General features: G+C 45.3%; 1 long non-coding RNA gene and 1 pseudogene across 2 annotated transcripts; one reads left to right on the forward strand and one right to left on the reverse strand.

Moving 5' to 3' along the window:
- Positions 1–7,728: 7,728 nt before the first annotated feature.
- On the forward strand, positions 7,729–20,730 carry LOC110296824. 2 transcript variants are annotated; one of them, XR_003836884.1, is made up of 4 exons: positions 7,729–7,767; positions 16,683–16,829; positions 18,017–18,107; positions 20,598–20,730. It is a non-coding gene; the product is annotated as an uncharacterized LOC110296824 (long non-coding RNA). The 2 variants fall into 2 exon arrangements; XR_002378216.2 differs by lacking the exon at positions 20,598–20,730 and having other exon boundaries at positions 18,017–19,251.
- Positions 20,731–21,290: 560 nt separating this feature from the next.
- Positions 21,291–21,445, reverse strand: LOC115031447 (annotated as a pseudogene).
- Positions 21,446–25,182: the final 3,737 nt, after the last annotated feature.

Below are 25,182 nucleotides of genomic sequence, written 5' to 3' on the forward strand. Positions count from 1 at the left end.
AGGAGAGGAGAGGAGAGGAGAGGAGAGGAGAGGAGAGGAAAAACCCTGCAGCCATCCCAGGAGGTCTTACAGGCAGGCTAGGCAGGGTAAATCATAGTCTATAAGGAGCTGGGGTAGGTTCTTGATTGACATTCTCAGGAGCCAACAAGGATTCTAAAATCCAATCAAAGGCATGGCCTGGTGGGTAGAGAGGTATGGACGGAAGAGGTTGGGCCCCGAGTGTCAGGAAACACCACAGTGATCTTTAGGGTTCAGGTGCCTCTGGAACCTGTCCCACCCCCAACACCCCTTATCTCTGCAGGTGCTCTAATCCTTTCACGGTATTCATGGTTAATAAAGAGTTACTTCTGGTTGGTAATAGAGAGATGGTTCAGTGGTTAAGAGTACATACTACTTGTATTAGTCAGTGTTCTCTAGCATCACAGAATTTATGGAATCTCTCTATATTGAGGGAATTTATTATGATGACTTACAGTTAGTCCAACTAACCCAACAATGGGTAGCTGTCAATGAGAAGTCCAAGAATTCAGTAGTTTCTCAGTCCTGTGAGGCTACTTGTTTCAGCTGGTAGAAGTAGATTCTAACAGATGTGCTGGCAAGTAAATGCAAGCAGGTAAAGAAAAGGGAATCCTCCTTCTTCCAATGTCCTTATGTAGGTCTCCAGTCGAAGGTGTGGCCCAGATTAAAGGTGTGTGCCACCATGCCTGGATCTGGGACTTGTTTTGTCTCAGGCTGACCTTGAACTCAGAGATTTCCTTGCCTCGGTCTCCTGGGAATAAAGGTGTATACCATCTTTCCTTGGCCTAAGCTTTTCATGGCCACTATGCCTCAAGATCTCCATGCCAAGATTCAGGCCAGAAACGTGTGTCTTCCAGCCTCAAGATCTGCATCACAGGTGAGCCCTCCAATTCTGGATTGTTGTTCATTCCTGATGTAGTCAAGTTGACAACCAGGGATAGCTATTACACTGCTCTTTCAGAAGATCTGGGTTAAGTTCCCTGTACCCATGTCAGGCATCTCACAGCCACCTGCAAACTCCAGTTCCGAGGAATCTGCAGGCCTCCTCTAGAATCCATGGGTAGCTGTACTCACGTGCACATCCCCATGCACAGACATACATGTTACATAAAAATTTACAAAATAGTAATAATAACAAAGGTTGGAAAAGAGTCATTTCTTCTTGTTTCATGAGAAAATTCACAAAACCCTTATATCTTCCCATAGCAACATTTGAGGCATCCAATAAAATACCTGCTGTACTGAGACAAAGAGATAAAGAACCACAGCAAGTCGCTGAACTCTTCAGTTCTCCGTAGAGCCTGGTGCTTTGGTGCCAATAGGGCACAGAAGAGCTGAGGAGAGTCAGGGAAAGGAGAAGGGGTGGGGCTGGCCATTGCAGCATCTCCTACTCATCAGGACCACACCCTCATCCTCCTCACATACCTAAAACAGTACCTTCTGCAGAGTTCCATGTGGTTCCTGATCACATTCGTTGCAGTAAGAGAATATTCTATAAGGCTAAACAGAAGATACGCTCACGCATTGTGGATTGTAGTGGGGGAGTCTTTGTAGCTCACACATTTCTTGATTATGTCCCCCAAGGGGTCAAGATGCTGCAAAGGCAGATTCACAACCATCTAAAGTTAGCCAGACAAAAACTATGTGTCCCCAGAACCCACACTGGAAAGGCTGTGACATGAGGTAGCAAATCCTTAAAGCTTAGTGCACCTCCATTTGTGCCCAGTGCCTGGTGGCTTCCCCAGAAACTGGGGCCCACCTTTCTCTCCAGGAGCATAGGAGTCTCATGGCTTCTGTGACCTTCCACTTCCAGGCAGTGCTTAGCAAAGAATGCCAGCCCTTAAGATCAACAAGACAACTGACAACATTCACTGGCAAAGTTATGGAACAAGAGAAGTCTTCAGCCACAGTTGGTGGGAATGCAAATGGGCACAGCCACTCTGAAAATCAGTATTGGGAATCTTAAAAAAAAAAAAAGAAAAAAAGCCTAAAATTAAATTTACCACATGACCCAGCTATACCCCTCCCTGGCACATGCCAAAAGACTTGACATTCTATTCCATAGATACTTGCTCTGCAGTGCTCTTTGTCACACTGCTCATAAAAGCCAGAAAATGGAAACAACCAGCCAGAAAAATGGATCAGTGAAAGGGGCTGGAGGGGCAGGGAAAAGGATGTAATTCTATTTCAATTAAAAAACATTTAAGCCGGACATGGTGGTGTGGTGGTGTATGCCTTTAATGCCAGCACTTGGGAGGCAGAGGCAGATGGATTTCTGAGTTTCTGTAGTTCTGTTCGAACTACAGAGTGAGTTCCAAGACAGCCAGGGCTACACAGAGAAACCCTGTCTTGAAAAACCACCACCACCACCACCACAACAACAACAAATTAAGAAAGAAAATGGGGGGGGGAGGAAAAGGAGGAAGAGAAAGAAGAAGAGGAGGAGGAGGAGGAGGAGAGAAACCCAGCCTTGTCTACCATGCTAGCAACTCCTGCCAGACTGAGCTGAGAATTCTCTGCCTATAGCAAGACTTCAAGATTTTTCCCCAGCTAGGGTCTAGCATGGAGTTAAATAATTGGGAAAGTCAGCATGTTTCTCTCCACCAGAAAGGACATTCATTCATTTGGATTCTAATCTTGATGCTGTGTTGCCCTGGGCAAACATGTTTATTTCTCTAGGCTTCAATTTTCTTTCCTGAAGGTTCTGGATCCTGCACTACATAGCTAAATTCTAATCTAGGTCTATTATTCTAGAATCCCATGAATAAATGATGAACCAGGTGGGTACCCATCAGTCAAGTCATCTAAGCCTGTGCACTAGCGGAGATTTTGGACAACCTCATTTCTTGTCTTTCCAGTTCTGTGTTGAAGAATCTGAAGCCATGTGGATTCCAGCAGGTGATCCGGCAGTCAATGGCTCAAAGCTGAACACAGAGAAAGAAATTTTTGGAATCCCAGCATCAGCTCAGCAGCTTACGGGCTGTGTTCTTTGCCTGTCTCAGCTGGGGTTGGTAGTAGAAATGGCATTGTTCAGAAAATTCTCCTGTAGGGTCTAGATTGCAGTGGATAGCTAGCTGCTGCCTGTGCGCTGGGCTACTCCAGAGCAGCCGAGAAACACTGTGGCAAGCTCAGTTGAATACTGCCGCAAGTGTCCCATTGGTCCCAAGAAAGCATCTCTTCTAAACTGCAGTTCCTGATTGGCTGGCATTGTCTAAGCTTTTGGTCTCTCCAGCAGCACAGTCGGGTCTGTTACCGGTGTGCGAATCAGGGAAACGAATCCCAAGATGTGCTGGTACAGGGGCTAACCAATTCCTTCCATGTTATCTTTGTTTGCGTGCCCAAACCATCCCACTTGCCTGCCAGCCTCTCCCAAGGAACTAGGAATCTTCTATAGAAAGGAGTGGTAAAGACTCACTTTCCAGAACCATCCAAACTGCCGCGCATTTGCGTTCCCAACTCCTTACCTTCAGGTCCGTTCTAAGGACCTCACCTCTGACCTGGAACTGGAGGGATCATGATCTCATAAGTGGGAGCCTCCTTCCTATCTGATTCTACCCTACACGTCAAACTTTATCGCCAAGTCACATTTGCACTGCCGCGTAATGTCCGAAATAATTCCATGGCTCAGCAAACACATTTATTGTTGTTTATTTTTGTCTGTTGCTTTGTTTCCCCCGGGATTCTTTTCGTTCTTCCATTTAGTGAACAATGTGAGCCCAGAGAAGCAAATGTGGGGAAGAAAGTGAATTCATACCCGAGGTGTCCCCAATTGGCTCAGCCACTTTACTGCGCACAGAAAAGTGATCCCGAAGTCTGGATAGAGCAACTGGTGTGTGTACCCACTGGGTGGCGCACTTGGCGACTATTTGCGGACACATCCCTTTGCCGAAGGCGCCTTCTGGTGCCTTAGAATCTCAGCTCTGACAAAGGATGACTTTGTCTCTTTCAAGAGAGATGAAGGATTCTTCCCGAGTACTTCAGTTTGATTCCCAGCACCCATGATAGGGGCAGCTTACAACGTGCATTAACTCCAACTCCAGGAGATCAAGCGACCTCTACCAGTGTCGCATATGCTCACATGGGCATACATGCATGAATAATAAAATAAAGCCTTTTTAAAAGCTGTTCCAAGAATGCATTGTGGGTAAAACATACAGCTCTCCCACATTTCTCCTCCTGTCGTTCCCCATGGCTAGTTCAGGAACTTCAAAGGCAATTATTTCACTTCATGAGAGACATTTCCCCAGGAATCATTTGAGAGCCCTGTATGACAGCAGTCAATGTTTAAGAGGCCCACACACGTGGAACTTTCTAGAAAGAAGACCATCAGCTTTGCTTTCTGAGCCATTGCTAACCAAGAGCAGGCATCTCCCCTTTTAGGAGTTGTGAAGATTGACTACAACCTCAGGATACCCCATCCTCTGATGCAGTGGGGCCTTAGGGAGCCCTTGAACAAGCCTATAGCGCCCCACTTTTGCTCCTTGTACCCCAACTCCCCCTGCAGGCCCTAACTCTGCCAGCACAGAGCAGAGTGAGAACTCCATGCTCCCAGATGAAAATTCAATGCTGAGGCTGACCTGTCCGTACTGAGTCCTTCACCAGGCTCATGTGGGACACTTCTTCCTCCACCATGGCCAGGGGTGGAGTGATAAGAACACACAGGCTGGCAGGCCTTCAGGAACTCAGGGCTTAGCCCATGGTTCCTGAACCCCTTCCGTAGGAACCCTCTGGGTCTTTCTGTACATATTCTCTGAGACACAAAATTGTGTTCAGGTCCCTTCCCTATCTATTGCTAAGCCCAACCCAATATCACAGACAAGAGAGAGTAAGTGGCCACACAGTAAGACTTCAAGGTACCAGTGTTAAATTACCAGAGGACTCTGACTACAAGCCAGTAATCTAATGTAATTTTTGTTGTTTTGGGGTACTTGGGTTTTTTGTTTGTTTGTTTGTTTGTTTGATAGTCTGTTGAGATAAATTGTCTCTGTGTAACCCAAGGTATACCCCCAACTCTTGATCCTCCTGCCTCTGCCTTCTTGGTGCCAGGATGACAGCCATGTGCTGCCATATCTTATGAACCAAATAAATATCAATGTATTTTCTCATAGCATATATTTGCTGAGGGGCCTTTCTACACCAGGTCTGGATAAGGCTCTAGGAAGCAGGAGATAATAGGATGGCAAACTTTTGCCTGGCTGGGAAGCAAGCTGGATGAGAAACAGTGATATCATGTAATGAGGCTCTGCTGGGGGAAGCAGAGCTACTGTGACCTACAGGGGCCCCATCCCAGCACGGGGGACAGAGAGCCGGGTCAAACAAAACAAAGCAAAAGCCCAAAAACCGAACAACAACAAAAACCAAGCAACCAAACAACAACAACAAAAACCAAACCAAAACGCTCTTTTAAAAACGGGCAAGAATCTGAGAGTTGAGAATCTCTGAGCAGATAGGGTGGACAGAGGCAATGATAGGTTTGCAATTTGTACAGGAAAAGCAAGGCCCTTACATGCATGCTAAGTAGAAGAAACCAGATATATGATTCCCTGTATCCAGAATCCAGAATCTATGGAAAGAGAAGAAAAGGTTGCCTGTACCCAGCAGGAGAACGAGCAATGGCAGTCATGAGCACAGGTGTCTCTGAGGAATAATATCAATGTTGCAGAACCAGGCGATCCCTGGTGGTTGCAGGTCTACACGATAAAAACAAAAACTAACACACAAACAAAAACAATGACTTTGAGACTTTAGCATGGTGAATTGAGGCTAAGGAGTTGGCTCCCTGGATAAGAACACTTGATGTGCAAATATGAGGTCCTATCTGGGTTTTCCTCTCCCTCACTGTGATAAAACTCTAATCAAAACCAAGCTGGAGAGGAAAGGGTTTGTATAGGCTTACACTCCTAGGTAACAGTTCATCACTGAGCGAAGTGGTGGCAGGAACTTGAGCAGGAACCTGGAGGCAGGAACAGAAACGCAACGACAGAGAAACCCTGCCTCCTAGCTTGCTCTCCATAACTTGCTCAGCTTGCTTACTTTGGCAGCTGAAGGCCATTTGCCAGGGGGTGGCAACTGCTCACAGAGGGCTGGGCCCTCCCATATTAATCATTAATCAAGAAAATGCCCCACAGATATGCCCACAGGCCAACCTGATAGAAGCAATCCCTCAATTGAGGGTCTCTATTTCAGGTGACTCCACTTTATTTCAACTTGACATAAACTAACAAGCCTAGGATGGGAGCTTGAATCCCCAACACTCACCTAAAAATCTAGGCATGGTCACCCGTGCCTGTAACACCAGCATTAGGGAGGTAGAAACAGGAGGATTTCCAGGAGCTTGCGGTTGGCCAGCCTAGCTGTAAGGGTAAACTTCAGGTGCAGAGGGAAACCATACCTCAAAGGAATATGGAAGAGAGTAATAGAGAAAGACACCTAACATCCATCTATGGCCGCCACATGTACAGGTACCTTACACATACATGTACACATACTACATGCACAAAGTGATGAATGGTTGTAGGTCATAGTTCAGTGTTGAAAAAGGGTGGCTCTGAGGTCCACTGAATTATATTCACCTGGAATGGGAGGACAAGTTGCCCTCTGATAGGTTGATCCCGAGAGTCAATGGAAACCAGTGTGTAGTAATACGGAGAGTGGCTTAGTCAGACTTGCCCTCTAGGAACCTAGCATGGATGTCCCGAGGAGGACACATTTCAGGGGGGACCAGTGGGAAGACTGGTGCTGTCCTCCAGATGAGATCCAGAGACAGCAGTGATGGAACAGAAGCAGGGTTCCAGGAAAGACCAGAGCTCAGGAACTGTGATGGCGTCAGGGACGTGCGACAAGAGTGAAGAGCCTAGGATGACTGAGGTAAACGGAACTGGGGTGAGGGCGCATAAGGAAATGAGACTAGGAGCCATTTATCGGGGTGAGGAGCTTGGGGTAGGGGGAAGAAGCTGAGTTATATCCACAAGGGGCCCCCTGAGTTTGAGACACCTGCATGAAAATCCAGGAGGAGCCACTGGGCTCTGATCACCAAGGCTTTGGGAATGGGCAAGTTGCCCCAAGTGGATGTGGAACACGGAAGAGAGAGAACCAGGTAGCAACCTGGAGAGCTCAAGCACACAAGAGGCCAGAAGCCAGGCGCCAACCATGAGAAAAAGAAGGGCACACGGGATCCCAGGAGGGAAGAGCTTAAGAGCCAGGTAGAGGGAGCTGGGTGATCAGTGGGACCTAGGAAAGGATTTAGGGAGAGGCCAAGTTCTGGAGACTCTGAGGGGGCGTAGTATTTGTGATGCAGGGCTGGAGGGAGGTGGGACAGATTGAGGAGAGATCAGGTGGGGGTGGAAGAAACGGACTCTTGGGATGAGTCTGTGAAGGAAGGAAGTGATGTAGCGGGCAGGGCTAAAGCAGGAGGGCAGCAAATCTGTTTGAATTCTCAAGGCCTGGAGAGGGGGCAGCCACTGAGTTGAAGTTTCTAAAGAAATGGGCATAGTCAGTGTGATGGTTTGTATATTCTTGGGCCAGGGAGTGGCACCATTTGGAGGTGTGGCCTTGTTGGAATAGGTGTGACCTGGTTGAAATAGGTGTGTCACTGTGGGTGTGGGCTTAAGATCCTCACCCTATTTGCCTGGAAGTCATTCTTCCACTAGCAGCCTTTGGATGAAGACATAGAACTCTCAGCTCTGCCTGCACCGTGCCTGCCTGGATGCTGCCATGCTCCCACCTTGATGATAATGGACCTCTGAACCTGTAAGCCAGCCCCAATTAAATGTTGTTTTTTATAAGACTGCTGCCGGGCGTGGTGGCACACGCCTTTAATCCCAGCATTCAGGAGGCAGAGACAGGTGGATTTCTGAGTTCGAGGCCACTCTGGTCTACAAAGTGAGTTCCAGGACAGCCAGGGCTATACAGAGAAACCCTGTCTCAAAAAAAAAAAAAAAAAAAAAAAAAAGACTTGCCTTGGCCATGGTGTCTGTTCACAGCAGTAAATCCCTAAGACGGTCAGAATCCACAGTACCAAGTACCCAGGCCTGAGATGGGGATACCTTCCTCTGTAAATGGAGAACAAAGGAAGGGACAGGGTTGAGATATGTTGGGTTGGGGTGCGTGTGTGTGTATGTGTGTGTGTGCTAATAAACCCAGAGTTGAGGAAAGGGGCTTGTCATGTGGCTTTTGTTTTGACAGTGAGTCAGGAGACAAGATTAAACACTGAGGCTGCAGGCAAAGGGAAAGGGACTTGACAAAGCAGATGTCAAAACCTGCTCAGGGAGCCGGCTGTTCTGTTTCCAAGAATGTGAAGAACAAGTTGTTAAACACAGTTATTGAACATCAAATTAGAATAGCTCCGCATAAACATCTCCAACGCCTTTGTGAGCACGGCAGCACCAGGGCTGCAGATCTGAAGTCGTGGGCACAGTAGACATGAGAGCAAGTCACACGTGACAAACTGAGCAAAACTCCTTTCCTGGGGCTTCAGCGTGAGCTAGCAAACTGAAGCTCCAGCAGAAGGAACTTAGAAGCAATGGAGAGGGGTCAGACTGCTGCGTGCTTCACAATAGACCAGCCAGCTCGTATTGATTTTCTGGGCTAGGCTAAAGTTTGGTAATTGTCCTTTGGTCATGGGCATCGTTTCAAAAGATGTTTTTCCTTCTTGTGGGTAAACATTCTGACCTTGAGGTTTGCGGGCTAATGGACAGTGACTTAACCCCATAACTGCTGAATTGCTTCTATTGCTGGGAACTGCTGTCTTGCATTAAAGTCCTGGCCAGGCTGTGGTTTGCTCTAAAGCATTGCTTCTCAGCCTTCCTAATGCTGTAATCCTTTAATACAGTTCCTCATGTTGTGGTGAGCCCCAACCATAACATTATTTTTGCTGCTACTTCTTTGCTACTATTATGAATCATAATGTAAATGTCTGATATGTGACCCCACCCCACCCCCAAGAGGTTGAGAGCCACTGCTGGAGACCTAATCACAAGATAGGGTGGAGCAGAAGAGCATTCCAGCTCCAGCAGACCACAGGCCAAGTTAACCCTTTATTGTTATGGTTTTGGATAAACCGTTTCTCAAATATTCAACATGTCTGCCTGCCGAGCTCAGTGGAACCTGACCCCATGGGTTAGGACAACAAAGGGGACAGACACAATATGAAGGCAGGGATTGTCAATCCTTGTATAATACATTAGTCTCTCATCAGATGTCTGCAAGTTGAAGCAAAGAGTCAGTGTCTTTAGAGAAAGCAGGCTTCAAGTTGCTGGGAAGTAACCAAGGCGACTGTAATCCGAACCCACACAGCTGAGGTTTTATCTCCGGCAGGCTCGTGGGAAGCCGATTGTGCATTGCTCAGCTATGACCTGAAATTTAAGTGATTTTTAAGTTAACTAAGTGAATGCTATGATTTTGTCCTGATAGATGAGCTGACTTCAGGGGCTTACAAGGGCTTTTGGTAGGATAAGGTTTGCCCTCAGCAACACTCCCCCTTTGTCTCTGTCACTTAGATGGCCATCTCAAATGCCAGTGGTCTTAGCTTAGTCTAGTTGCAAAGGGCCCTTGTCTGTAAACATTCTGGCCTTGTGACCATTTAATCTGGTATTTTACACCAAGGTGATTTAAAGCACACTTTTTATAGGTAACTGGTTAAGAGCCTTGAATCTATTAGCTTTTTGGACCCTGTCACCTCCTATCTCAATGGTTCAAAATAGCTGGATGAATGCATAGCCTTTTCTGCAAATGGTGTAAAATTGAACACTGTTCTGGAAAGACTTTGTGAGGAATGAGAAGATATTTATTATACATCTGACAAAGGACAAGTTTACCAGAGTTTATACATCTGACAAAGGACGAGCTTACCAGAGTTTATAAAGAAGCCATAGAATCCAACAGTGAATAAACAACCCAATTAGGAAAGAAACAAATGGTACACAAATGGCACACGGTGCATGGAAAATACTCAGCATCACTAACCATTGGGAAATGTACGATGACATTCCATCATACACACACTGTAGTCCAGGATTGCCTGCAATTCATGCTCTGTTATGCAGGCTGGCTTCAAACTCACAGCAATCCTCCTACCCCCAGCTGCCCACCTTCTGGGACTGTAGGTGTGAGCCATCGCTCCTTGCTCTTTGTATTCTATCCTACAACTGCATGTGACTCTGCAGTTATCTCAGAGTTTAATTAAAGATACAAAGTGAGGATTTGTACCATGGAATTTCATTTATGTAGTATACTTCATTGGCAAAACAGATTATATATTCAGATTAGCCAAGGTGTGGGGCAAGTGGAGGACAGTAACTAGCTAGTTACTGCGGGGTTCCTTGTGGTGAGCTGTTCTGTTTCCTGACAGTGGGCGTCACAGGAACAGTCACATGTGAGGAGGATACACCCCTACATATGCAGACGACAGAAGATGGGATATGAATCTGAGCCAGGTGGATAAGCACACCAATATTAGGTCCCTGGATGTGATACGGTTCTATAAGGCACCATCACTGGCCAAAGAACATGAGACCTCTCTGTGTTTTTATTTTTAATTTCAATTATATTTTATGTGTATGGATGCTTTGCCTGCATGTGTGTCTGTGCATCTTGTATGTACAGTGCCCTCAGAAGCCAGAAGAAGGTATAAGATTCTCTAGAACTGGAGTTATTAGATTGGTGTGAGCTGTGTTTGAGTGTCCAGAGTGGGACTCAGGTTGGGTCTGGAGGAGCAGCCAGTGCTCTTACCCACTAAGCCATCTTTCCAGCCTTCTGTCTTATTTCTTACAGTTATATGTGAATATATGAGTATTGCAACATTTAAACAGTACAATTACAAGTCCATGCATTTTTAAAAATTCGCACTAAAAGCGTACAACTTCCTGTTTCACTCTATCCAGGCTGTCTGAGTTGATATGTGTCATAACATCTGTGGAATCTGGCTACTGCCATGTTGGTAGCTTACAGCAGACCGAAACGGGAGTATTTACACCATTGCAATGGGCAAACACTAAAAATCAATACTTTCTTCATAGCCCGCTGTTACACATCTGCCAGTGCACCTTGGGGTCACAGAGTTCTCTTTGAGGACAGCTGGAGTAGTAAGATTAGTCGGACACTCTCCATAGTCTGGTTGGGAGGAGATCAGGACTTTATGGTGACTTAGCCTGCTCTGCTCATCATTATGAAAGTTTTGGGGAGAGTCTTGGGGGAGGAGTTGAGGTTGAACTAAGGGCTTCTTAGGCCATGGTCACCTGAAGCAACTTCTTTCTTTCTCTCCCTTCATAGCTGACTCTGTAACTTCCACTGACTGGTACAGGGAAATGGCAGGTACCCTACTGAGAGGCTGCCTGTGAACCTGTAGTCCTCTCTTCCACAAGGAAGTTTACCAACCCCAAGGTACCAGAGACTCTATGCAGGGAATCTATTGGGGCTACATATGTCTCATCTGTATGCTTGACATACATTTACTAAAGGGCCAAACCTCTGATCCTTCTCCTTTTGCCTGAGAATCAGCCTGAGTGTAAGCATAGAACATGGGCTACTCATCTGTAACATGGTATAGATTGTTATAGATTCTATACCATGGGAGGTCTCCTCCCAGACCTCCAAAAGAAGACACCAACATTACCTTGTGTGTCTGAATTCACCTCCCAGTTCTTGTCATATTGCTGTCTGCTGTTGGAGTTAATGATTCTTCTCATAAATGTCTTACTCCCCAAAATAAAACTAAAAAATAGACAATAAATGAATCTGTTACCCAAAAGGACAATCTGCCTTAGTGTCTCTGCTTGAATCCCACAATCTGAGATATTGCAGGGGTTGAACTCATAGAATCCAGGCTGTCCTTAAGATCCCTGATTAGCCAAGGTTGATCTTAAACTCCAGATCCTCCTGTTTCTGCTTCCCAAGTGCTGGGATTACAAATGTACAACACTGCTGTAGAAGGCCTACTCAGCCTCAGGGAAAGATTTTAGCTGCTCTTGTTGAAGCTAGCATTCTTCCAGGTGGCTGCGAGGGAAGGTCAATGTGGAAGAGGAGCATTTAGGATATTAACAGTTAGTGCTTGGTGCTAGAATGTGGAGCCTGAGCTGAGAGAGACACAGAGGAGCAAGGATGAGGACTGAGAGTAGAGTGGAGGTGTCCACAGGCTGGAGGCCCCAAGGAGTCTGAGCATCACTGCTGTTAAGCTAGTAAGATGGGAGCAGTGGTGGTCAGGAGATATCTCTAGGAGTCCCCAGCATGGCCCTGGGGATGTGCAGGAACAGAGATGAGGGGATCAGTTGTAGAGGAGCCCTAAGGGTGACATTGGATTGGGGACATTATTCAGGAGTCAGAATCCACTTGGTTTATTTCCAGGGAGCCTGATGCCTCTTCTGGTTGAGGCAGGATGTGGGGTAGAAGAGACACTAGAAGGAGATAAACGGTGAAAAGGAAAAGACTAAAAAGAAAAAGCACTCGTTTTTAGCCCGGGCAAGGAAGGAAAATTAATGTAGAAAGCTAAAGGGAGTTTGGGAGGCTGCTGGTGATATTAAATGTCTCTATTTTAATCAAAAAGGCTAAAGGTCTTTACTGAGAGTCTAAATCACCCTAGAGGCCAGGCTAAATTGCAGCCTTTGTAATTCTTAAATTGTCATAAGAGTCTGAAATTATCAAACTTTTCAGAGCATGTCCCAAGTTACAGGACAAAGGTTACCTACAAAGATGAAAGAGTGGCCAGGAGAGCCTTCTTGGTTCTTGGGGACCAGCCACGCTGACATCCCTCCTAGCTCCCAGTCCTCAGTGGCTGAGTTGGGGCAGTGGGGGCAGGGCTGGAGACATAGCTCCAGGCTGCCAGCAGGAGCCACCTGAGTTCTTTTTAGAGACCTCCATTCAGGTGAAGCCAGTGTTATTGACTTAACTGTAGAAAAGAATCTCAGGGTGAGCCAGTCAGAGGCAGAGTTGGAATCAATTAGAGGCAATCTAGGCTGAGCAGTGGTGGGCTTCCCTAAAGATGGTCACACATGCGTGTCTCTACAGTATTCATCTCTATGATTTTGGTGGCTTCTGAAGTCACGTCTCAAAGGGTTCTTTTTTTTTTTTTTTCTTTTGAAAGAAACCACCCATTGCTTCCTGGTGTGCACCGAAGGGGATTACAGCTGATAAAGTAAGACCCCGAATCACAGGGTCTTGCATGGACCTGAAAGTGTTTTTACTGTGAACAATGTGAATTGTCATATTGTAGAGAGTACTAGAAAAATATCTGGAAAAAAGTAAAGCCATCATACTAAGACCTTCAGCATGGCCCACAGCTATTTTAACGTTCTTCTTTGAAATTATATCTCTGTAAAGGGAATACTGTCTCTGTGTAGACAATATTCCAGCATACTTTGGAAACTGTGCCAAAATTCTTGATTTTCAGCAAGCCCAAAGCTTCTCCAGACTCCGGAGTGGGGGGGGGGGGGAGGGAGAGGGCAGTTCCTTTTCTGTCCCATGTACATTTAACTTCCAGTTGCTCCTAGACAGATGAGTGGGGAGGAGGAAGCTTCCTAAACAGAGGAGGTTTGAACTAGAAGAGAAGAGGCTGGACCAACCCTCAGAAGAGTCTGAGCCCTATGGAGACCCAAACATGGACTCAAGAACTTAGCTTACTTGCACCTAAGAAGTGAAAGAACCTGGCATCCCCTTCAAGGTGCAGAAGCTGTGTCCTCCCTCCTCAAATATGGATTGCATACTGTCACACAGTGCTTAGTAAATGTTTACGGACCGGAATGCTTAGCAAATGTTTATAGAGTTAAATGGAGCTGAAATAAGAAGGATGGAGGGATTCAACTAATCCATTGGGAATGAGGTAGAGCCTAAACTCCGGATGGACAAAGGAGCATCCTCTTGGTGGAAGATGGGCGGGGACAGCTCTCTGCTTTTCTTCTTAGTGACCCCAGCATGGCCACCTAATCCTGGCTGGTAGGTCAGAGCATCAACCATGCCTATAGCTATCTCTAGTTATCTCATGAGCATCAGGACCACTCAAACATACTCCCACTAGATTACCTCTGTTGTGTCCAGTGCAAAACTCAGCACATGGGGAGCTCAGAGAGGCCCTAGGGTGACACTGCAGGCCAAAAGAAGGCCTAGACACCCCACGTTCCAGTGGTCTACTACATACCCTAGCTGAAGCCACTCTTTGCCTCTCCCTTGCTCTGTATTTGTGCTCACTGGTCCTTTTAGACAAATGCCGGTCTTGTTTTGTAGGTAGAGGTGGGGCATGGAAAATTCCATAGTTCCCATTGTGAAAAGTACTCCATTTGGGGAGCAAAGGAAGGGCAGGGGGAGGAGGGAGAGAGGCAGGAGGAGATGATTCAGAAACAGCTGAACTTTGAAAATCGGAAGGAAAAAAATTTCTTGTGCACTGCAGAAAAGCACATTTTTAAATGAAGCTGTGCCAGGGGACTGAAAAATTGCTTATGAGCAGAGGGCATTGGCTGAGGGAGCAGCGAACTGACAGGGCAGACGGGAGAACTGCTGGGAACGTGCTTTGTTCAGAGGTGGCAAAGGAGACTCAGAATACATGCTCCATCACCAACTTGCAAGAGGCCACCAAGTCCTACAGCTCTGAATAATGTGGCCACTGAAGAAGATGGATTCCAAATAGGACAGCCACCAAGTACTATGGCCATTAAATGCCTTGAAGCTAAATATTATGTCTACTAAATACCAAGAGAGCAAATGTTAGAGGCACTGTTTAACACCTAAATTAAATGCTGAGTATTACAGGCAATAAAGTACACTGAAATTCAGTACTTCTGATAATAAATATTGTAATCACTACACAACCCTGAAACTAAATATTCCAAGTATGGAATGCTATATGCTCTAAATACTACTGCCCCTTAATCATTCAGCCACTAACGGTGTAGCAATGACACCACACCTTAGACATCAATAGTAATGTTAGTACTCTCGTATGCCAGGCCTATGGAAAATCAAGAATGTTTGTGAATAGAATAACAGTTTTAGGCCCCTGAATTCTCATCTTGGACCTCTTGTCTGAGTTTGAACTACAAAGTCCGGAGCCTGGTGGGCACCAGGGCTGGAAGAAAGCAGGAAGAAAAAAGGCTTTAATTCACTTTTTTGAGAGGGAGACCTTACATAGCGGTTATGGCTTCCTCTCAATAGAATTCTATGCATGGGCTTCACAGCTAGTTCATATGCCCTAACCATAATGCTGGAACTGCACCAAGAAAAGACTTTCTAGGTAGGGATGGTGGCACATTGGGAAACACTTGAGACAGGAAGATCACAAGTTCAAAGACAGCATAGACTACATAGTGAGACTCTGTGTCAAAAAAAAAAAAAAAGCTGGGGATATATCTTAATCATATAGTGCTTTCCTATCATTTAAGAGAATCATTTTCCCTATCATTTAAGAGAATCATTTTTCATGATTCTGTAGATAGAGAAACAGGCAGGGTTTTGGTCTGTAGAACCTTACCAAGGGCTCATTTGCTCAGTTGCATCCAGTCGCTGGCCAGGCTAAAAGGCTTGCTTCCCATACCTACTACCTTGTTACTTTCCCATATGGTCTGCTCCACATGGCTATCTCAGGCTCCCACAACATGGTTTTAAGATAGCCAAACTGATTTGTTAGACTGGCCTCCAAGAACATGCACCAAAGAGTCAAAGACTCCACCTGCTAAGATCCATCCTCGGGAATTATACCAAGTCACTTCTGCCATATTCTGTCAGTTAAAAGACGTCATGGAATGATCTCATAGTCAACAAGAGGAAGGCCAGGTGTGGTGGTCCATGCCTTCAATCCTAGCACCTGGGAGGCAGAGGCAAGTGGATCTCTGTGAGTTCAAGACCAGTCTGGTCTACATAGTGAGCTCTGAGACAGCTAAAGATACAGTCTACCAAGAAAAAGTAAAAGAAAGACAGAAAGAAAAAAGGAAACAGAAGAAAGAAAAGAGGGAAGAGAGAGAAGAAAAAGAGAGACAGGCTCCATCTTTGACTAAAAGAGTCTTTGGCCATATTTAACCCAAGGTATAGGTGCAATGAATGCTCCCTGTAATCTCAGGATGGAGGCATTCGCTTCGCTTCGCTTCTGAGGGAGGGTTGGTGCTTACTGCTGGATCTTTGCTTAGTAATAGTTTCCCTCTTAAGGGAGGACATTTCCTGAGAGAGAAGAGCTTACCTCCTTTATGTCAACTCCTGGCCATTTATAATAACTCTAAAGGGCCACACCAGTTCTGGAGTCCCCTAGATCAGTTACAGTTGATAGGAGTGTTACAGTTCAAACTTCTGCTTCTTCAACTTCCCCGAGGCTGTGCTCCCAGGCATCTTTCACTGCCTCTTCCCACATGTGGGTCTCTGCCCTAAGTGTGTCCCAGGTGCCTGACCTCAGCCATGGCCCTGAGCCAATGGGGCACACAGTGGGTTAGACAGCACTCAAAATAGGATGGGGCCTCCTCCATCAGGCAACAGAGTATTCAAAGATAAGGCTTGATGGAGAAGCATGGGCCTTGGAGCAATAAAGTGAGAGAGGCAGCTGACGTTCAATCCAGGCAAACACTTAACCCATCCATCGTGCTAATGTGAATAATCAGGACACTGTCTGCAATTGTCATTGTTATAAATACAAGACATTGCAATGCACAACTTAAGACTTAAATTCTGTAACTCTCGGCTCTGATTGCTTATTTCAGGATGGATTGAAGATGTGAAAATGATGAATTGAGGAATGTGGCCATACTTAAGGCTACGGGAAAGCTCCAGGTTCCCCGGTTTGCACCGCCTTTACACGGCATTCTCCATCAGCCAAGTTCTTTCCATTTACAAGAGACCGGATTTAGGTAAGGTCATTGATTCATCTGGAGAGTTAATTATTCATTTGAATTGGTTTGTGGAAAAGGCTCCAGAGAGCCCACAAGAATAAATTGAAAAGCTATTAGAACCAACAGGAGAATTTAATAAAGTAGCTGGATGCAAAATTCAATAGCTTCCTCATCAACTAGCAACAACCAATTAGAAAACACAATGGGCGTTAAGCAGGCAGGGGGACAGAGATAACAACAGTAACAAAAGCACCTGGGAATCACCGTCCCAACAGGGCAGGGTACAGGAAATTGTCCCAACAGGGTGGGGTACAGGAAACCAAAAACAACTGGGATTTGCTGTCCCAACAAGGGTGCATTCAGGAAACCACCTAATAAGATGGGATACAGGAAACCCACATCTTCAAGTTTATTAGCTTTGAAATCTTATGACGTAATTAGATGGAAAAGCATGTGGTGTTCAAACACGGGGAAAGAGAAGGAACACCCTAAAGGGCAAACCTGTTCCCGTTAAAGAAAAGGAGAGTTGGGTTAGGTAGTCTGGCATGGTGAGGGCGCAGCCTTCAATCCCAGCATTCAGGAGGCAGAAGCAGGTAGATCTTTACGAGTTAAAGGCCATCCTGGTCTAAATGTAAGTCCAGGTCAGCCAGTGCTGAGTAGTGAGATCTTGTCTTAAGAACAAATGTATATGGGAACAATTAAGAAAAAGGTTGAAGGAAGACACGATGGAAGTTCACTGTATCAGATTAGATATACACTGAAGCAGAAATTATAAAAAAGAAAAAAATAGCATGACATGAGACTCGGCAGACACATTGGTGGGTGATGCCAGAGTGCAAGAAGAGCCTGCTCAGCACCTCAGGATGTGTAGCCCTGCTTGCAGCAGGGTTGTTACCACTGTAGTAAGTTAAACTAAGATGAGGTCGTCCCAGACTAGCTTTTATGGGAGTCAGTTTAAGAAAAGGGAACATTAGGCTAGAGATGTAGCTCAGTTGGTAACAAACTTGCTTAACATATGTCTTAGTCAGGGTTCTATCACTGTGAAGGCTGTTTATGAAGAATGATACTGGCCTCACTTCACCATGACTGGCAAAATGTCTGTTTTAAATCTACCCAGGATTTGTTTTGCTTAGCTAAGGTGACAATGACAACTCTGGCCTTTTGAGGGGGAAAAAAAAAAAAAGACTTCTTTTCTTTTCACTTAGGTGGTTACGCGCACGTGATGGCACCTGAGGAGGCCGGAAGAAGAATGGGTCCTCTGGATCTGGAGTCAGAAGTGAATGTGTGTCATCCAATGTGGGTGCTAAAAGCCAAACTGGGTCCTCTGCAAAAATCAGTGTGTGCTCTCAACTGCAGAGCCATCTCTCTAGGCCCACAACTATGCCGTTTAAAACAAGAATATATTATTTACAGCTGCCGAGAAAAGGGGCCAGGCAGGGCCATGTCAGGACATAGGAAGCTTATGGAATAGGAGAAGGCATGATCCAAAGCCTTAATTGTAATTTCCATGAATGAAGTAGGGTTCACACGCCTCAGGATAACTAGTGGGAATAGTTTTAACAGGCTCTCAACTAGCAGGATAGCTCCTAGATGCCCAGTAACTAGGTATGCTGTATCTAGGTAGACAGTATCTAGGTCCAGTACCTTGGTGTAGTTTAGGGCAGGGAGAATATTGGCTTAAGGTATAGAGTTAGGTAAAGGAACTGGCTGAGGAGCTGACCACAGAGCTCATGCCTGCATGTGAAAGCAATGCACAGGCAAGGTTTAGTCTCCCTAGGCCAGCAGTTCTCAACCTGTGGGTTGATATATTTTCACATCATTTGTTTACATTATAATTTATAACCATGGCAAGGTTACAGCTATGAAGTAGCAACAAAAATGATTTTATGTTGGTGGGTTGTCATCACAACACAGGGAAATGTATTGAAGGGTCTCAGCATCAGGAAGGCTGAGAGCCACTACTCTAGGTTCTCAGCTAGCCATGTGGGAGGTTGTCTCTCCAGGATCGGGAAGCGCACCAGATGCCAAAGCACAGTGGACAGACAAAACCATGTGGTCCTTATAAAGATACACGTGCAAGGTCATTCTTCACAGAATCTCTAACACCAGAGGCCAGAACCTGTGATGGTGCCTGCTATCAACTAGACAAGGTGTAGACTCAGCTGAGGTGGACCTCTGCACACGCCAGTGAGGGATTTTCTTAATTGGGTCCACTGAGGTATATAGACTCATCCCAAACGGTAGTACTGTTTCATGGGTGGGGTCGAGGAAATGCAATGGGAGCTAAGCATCACTATGGTGTATCCATGGCTGTCTGCTCTTCACTGTGGATATGGTGTGGCATGCTGTTCGAGTTCCTACCGCCTTTCTGCACACTGATTTTCCTTCAGTGATGGACTGTAACCTGGAACTGTGGGTCAAATAAACCATTCCTCTTCCAGCGGCTTTGGTTGGAGTATTTTATCACAGCAAAGGCAAAGAGACTGATACAGAAACCAAGGAAACTTTTGTCATCTGTGGAGCTGCTGAAGTAAATTGTGACATATCAAAGCCATCAAGTGTTATGTAACCATGGGAAATAATGTTGTTTTAAGTACATTGATTTACAGCTATTTTTTTTTTAAATTCTGAAAAAGATCATAAGATTGCCACCACATTGGAAGACAGTATTTGGGGTAGCTGACTTCTATGTGCCACTCATTGCCACTCATATTTGGCTCCAGAATAAATGATGCCTTATTTATTTATTTATCTTTGAGATGAGTGTTTGGCGCCCAATATGGGACTTCAAGCAGATCCACTTTCATCAGAGCAGTCACCTAGATTAGTATTAGGTACCCACATGCACTGCTGTGGCCAAGTATTCAGCGTTGCTTCTTTGAGTGGTTGCTGGTGAGTTCTCTCTGGGGGTAAGGCCCTCATTGGTTAAGTCCATAGCCCATTGCTATTATTCTGGATGGTTATTTGGGTCTTATTTTGATATATTGTTTTGTTTTTAGAGCATTTGGTTTTATTTTGCTAGCATTTAACTTTCTTCTGCCGATCCTTCAAAATATAATTCTGCATTAAAATGTTTTTAAATTATGTAGATGTGCATGCTTCTATGTATGAGTGTGTACAAGTGAGAAAAGAGGCCAGGAGAGGGAGTCAGATCGCCTGAGCTGAAGTTCAGACAGTGTGAGCTGTCCAGGGTGTCTGCTGGGAACTGAACTCAGGTCCTCTGGAAGAACAGTTAGTACTTTTAATCACTAGGCCATCTCTTCAGCTCCACAAATTTGCTACCCCCCCCCTCCATAGCCTCTTATGCCTTTATCTTATAGTTTTGTGTTGTCTTTATTTTAGTAATTCTATGATCATGTGACCATAAAGAGACTGAAGATGCATTTATCCCCTCCCACCCAACAGGGAGGAAATGTCAAAACACCCCATGTATAATTGACTCAGGGAAGCCCAACAAAATAGATTATGTCTGTGTTGGAAAGAACATTATTGGCCCAGTTGGGAAGAGACACACAGGGTTGGTCACCTGGTGTCTTGTGCCCTTCATGTTCCAGTAAGCGTGCAGGACAAGTCTGAGACACAGGGAGAAGCTGACCTCAGGATAAAAGCTGGGGAAGTTGCTGCTGACCACAGCACATAACCCAGATCCCTCTGTAACACAGAGCAGCTTAGATTTTCAGGAGGAAATAAAATAGAGAGATTCAAGGAAAGAATGTTTGGAGAAGAACTACCATTTCTTATCCTGACTGGTTTTATGTTTGACATGTATGTTATTTCTATTTTCAGGTATTTGGAAAAATGGGAAAATGTACCTAAAGATCAGCCCTGCTTTATACTTGCCTCAGTGGGAACAAATGACATCCTGAATTGGGTTTTGCACTAAATTCTTAGGTAATAGAATGTATGGGTTTTGTTTTGTTTTGTTTTGTTGTTGTTTGTTTGTTTGTTTGTTGAGACAGGGTCCCTGGCTGTCCAGGAACTCATTGTGTAGACCACACTGGCCTCAACTTCACTGAGATCCTCATGTTTCTGCCTCTCAAATGCTGGGCTTAAAGGTATCTGTTACCACCCCCAGCAGGTAATAGAATTTAAGGATCAAGAATAGGCATTCTTTGAGTGGAATTTAAAAGCATCTAAAAATTATGAAATGAGTAATTTACTTAAAAAATGAGACTTTTAGAAACTATATATATGTGGTGTGTGTGTGTTAAAAAAGACACGTTAAAAGTAAAATAAATAAATTGTTCAGCAGGTAAGCCTGCTGCCAAGCTTGATATCTTAGGTCAATCCCCAGGACCCATATGGTGGGGCAGCACAGCACAGCCAACTCTAATTAGTTGTCCTTTGACCTTCACATGGTGTGCGCACACGAGAGAGAACACACACACAGCATGCACACAATTTAAAAAATAAATATAAAATTATTTTAAAATATAGATGTTGTGTTCAAACTATAAACTCAGAGAACATTAATTTTTTATGGAAAAAGCTCAAATCCTATATACCCCACTAACACAAATTATGCTGTTGAGTTTTTGGCATTTGGGGAAATTGTGGGAGTCAGCATAACCGGAGTGTAATGGGTGAGGAAAACATCCTTCTTGATCATGGTATCTTCCCTGCCGGGTAAATATAAAAATTAACTCTCTGAGCCCTCCCTCCCCCTTTCATCTCTCTTCTCTGACTTTGCCTCTTCCTCCTTGTCTCCAAGAACAAAATTCTGTTTCAAAGGAAAAGACAGCTTTAGGATACAGCCTAGATGGGAAGAGATCCCTGACTATGTAACACGTTCATCTGCAAGTGGAGGGAGCCCTCCAGTCCATCAGCATCTGTACAGCAGAGGCAGCTGGGTCTCTATGAGTTGAAGGCCAGCAGCCTTCTTTACATAATGAGATCCAGGCCAGCTAGGGTGACATAATGAGACATTACCAAAAAAGAAATGAGGGGGTGGGGGAGAGAGAGAGGATGATAGATAGATAGATGATACATACATACATACATACATACATACATACATACATACATACATACGGTGGGAGCAGGGAGGGAAGGAAGGAAGGAAGGAAGGAAGGAAGGAAGGAAGGAAGGAAGGAAGGAAGGAAGGAAGGAAAAACCCTGCTTGTAAGGGTTTCTCACTCTCTGTAGCTTAACTTTTAAACAGAGAAAGCCTTCGGCTAGGAGTGTAGCTCAGGAGTAGAGCATCTGCCTAGCATGCAGAGTCCGGATATAAAGCACACAACTTTCATTCCAGTCCTCAGGGGGCAGAGGCAGGCAGATCTCTGTGAGTTCTGGCCTACATAGCAAGTTACAGGCCAGTCAAGGCTACAGAGTGAGACCCTGTTGCAAAAAACCATGAATAAAAACAGGAAAAGCATTGCCCTAAGTACAGAATAAGTCTTAACTTCTGACTTCCCCCCCCCTTCCTGAGAGTTTGTGTTGCATCTCAGATATAAAAGGAAGTTTTCTACTTCACTTTTGCTAAGGAATTCACTCTGGTTCCAGCTCACTGTTACCATGGGCTTGATTACATGTGCCATTTTGAGTCTAAAACAACAAGGGGGAACTAACTGAATCTGTCCGCAGAGACAAGGCTTTTACATTTGTAACTCTATGTGTGGTACAATTATTATTGTTGGCATGAATAATTTAAATATGTACATATGTGAATATAAACATGTTTAGGATGATTTGGGACTGTTTGGACTGCCCTACATCTTTTGAAAAACAGGTTACTCATGGTCCTTATCTTGGTCAAGTCTAGAATGGTCATCTTTAAAAAAAAAGAAAAGAACTGTTGGGCCTGAAAATGGCCCACAAGTGAAGAGTTCCAGCATAGCCTGGCCACATGAGTTCAGTGCCCTGGGCCCACGTAAAACTAGGGGAACTGGGGGCTGGAGAGATGGCTCAGCAGTTAAGAACACTGACTGCTCTTCCAGGGGTCCTAAGTTTCAGTTCCCAGCAACCACAGGGTGACTTACAACCAACCATCTGTAGTAGAATCAGAATCCCTCTTCTGGTGTGTCTGAAGACAGTTACAGTGTACTGACATAAATAAGATAAATACATATTTTAAAAAAAATCAGGGGAACTGGCTCCACAAAAGTTGCCCTCTGAGGCTGGAGAGATGGCTCGGTGGTTAAAAGTTTGCATTGCTCCTGCAGAGGATCTGAGTTTGGTTCCTAGGACCCTATTAATGCTATTAATGACCAAATTAATGCTATCCTTGGATCTTATAAAGTTACAGCTTAGGCTAGGTTTTTGTTTGTTTTGTTTTGTTTTGTTTTACTTTGATTTATTTAGTGTGCATGTGTCGGGGGCATGCTCACAGCACGGTCTGCATATGGAGGCCAGGCAGTGAGCGGGACTTGGTTCTCTCCTTCCAATCTATGGAGTTAGGAGATCAAACCCAGGTTATCAGACTTGCCAGCCAGTACCACTGCCTACTAAGCCATCTTTCCGGCCCGTTCGAACCAAGTCTTATTTAAAAGTATCCGTGTTTCTCACTATCTTCATAAAATAACTCCTTCATTATCCAATATAATTTGCCCTTTAAAACTCAGTGTTTAAATTGATAATTATTTATTTTAAATTTTCCCAAAACAAGTTCTATTTTGGGGTGCCTCTATTTTAAATCCCTGACTGCCTCAACCAAACCCCTTCTACTGAAAATAAAATAAAATAAAATAAAATAAAATAAAATAAAATAAAATAAAATAAAATAAAATAAAATGGTGTGGAGGCCATTTCTTTCTCTGCTTTCCCTCTAAGCCAGGTTTTCCCAGTGAGAACCTGGAGGAGTTCGGGAAGCTAACGACCACCTTTTCTTCGCCCAAGAAGCTGGAGCTGGAGGTACAGTCCCTCCCCACCGGAAGCTGTGGCCTCCACCTCTAGGTTTGGCCCCACCTCCTCTGAGGGTTCAAGGGAGCTGCTTCTCCACAGCCCTGGAGGTGAGTTGCTAGGAGCAGTCACCTCACATTCCTCAAGTGGATGCAGGCGAATTCGCCTTGAGCCTGACTTTTCTGATCAGTGTACTTGCTTGTAGCATCCATTTCTGGACCTTGTAGTGAGGATGAAAGATGCCCTGAAACCACGTCCACAAACTCAGCATGAGCCGGGTATAAGACAGTGGTTAATGACGTCTTCTGCTCTGGCAAAGAAGGCTGCTCCATTGGCAGGCAGGCAGGCAGGCAGGAGACAGGTAGGCAGCACCACCTCATACGCCATGTGAGGGTCTGGTATGGTTGAACAAGGAAGTCCTTGCTGGGTGGGATACAGAGAGCATGATAATGGTGTTACTGAGACCCCTCACCAAACTTGCTCATATTACACCACAGACAGTGCCTTATGCAGGTCACACATGAAGAGAGCATGATCCACTGTCCCTGCAGTGACATGACTGGGGCCGGGGAGCCTCCCCGAGAGCTATCGGTCAATAGCCCTTAAGGTAGACCTCTCCCCGGCTGGTTAGTCTTTCCCCTTTCCTGTGAATGCACCCAGAGCACTGGGAGCAAGAGCAACAGAGACCCATTCTTCCAAGCCTCTCACATTCCCTAATCCCCAGTGACCTCCAAGACTTTACACCAGCCATTTTATCAGGAGCTTGCTAACAACAACAGTCTGGGCTTTCTCGCTCCCCAGTTCATATACAAAAAGACTGGGGGCCCAGAGGGGAGTCCAGCACCCTGACTCTTGGCCTTTACCTGTATCTCCGCCACTGCTTCCTGGGGGCGGTGGGCTACAGTGGTAGACAGAGGTGGTATCAGTCCCAGGACGTGCAGGACCAGTCAGCGTTGTATAATTCACACTTTCCTTGTCCTGGAGAGGCCAGGATCACTCTGAGAAACTGATCTTCATCTTTCTCCTTGTTGTTACTGTCCTGGGCAGCTCCATCTGCTCAAGCCCCCACCCCCAACCCCCGAAAGGACACAGATCCTAGTTAACACCCAGTTTCACCAAGAGGCTCAAAATTCAAGTCGTTCTGTAGCAGGTTCCTGGGAACACACATGGGCCCTGTCCTGACCTGAGATGCAACACTCCAACCTGTGTATGCTCCATTTGAAATGTCTAGATGCCCAGAACCCTGTTCTGGGGCCTCCCATGGAGACCTATTAACACTGCATTACTTTTAAGTGTCTGCTGTATCCAAGTATACTCCCAAGTCGGACAAAGACAGAAAGCTCTTTGCAGGGAGAACAGAAGAGACCACAAAGGGCTCTGTAGAGAGTCCTTAACCTCTGCTAATTAGCTGATTCCCCAGAGTGTGGGAAGATGTATGAGGTACCTGGGCAGGGCTGCAGCAAGTTTCTGCCCAGGTCTGCAGAAGGGAGGGGAAGGCCTGCTTCCCTTTCCAGACATTGCTCTCTGTACTCTT

This window comes from Mus caroli, chromosome 6, assembly GCF_900094665.2.
Source record: "Mus caroli chromosome 6, CAROLI_EIJ_v1.1, whole genome shotgun sequence".
NCBI classification, from domain to species: Eukaryota; Metazoa; Chordata; class Mammalia; order Rodentia; family Muridae; genus Mus; species Mus caroli.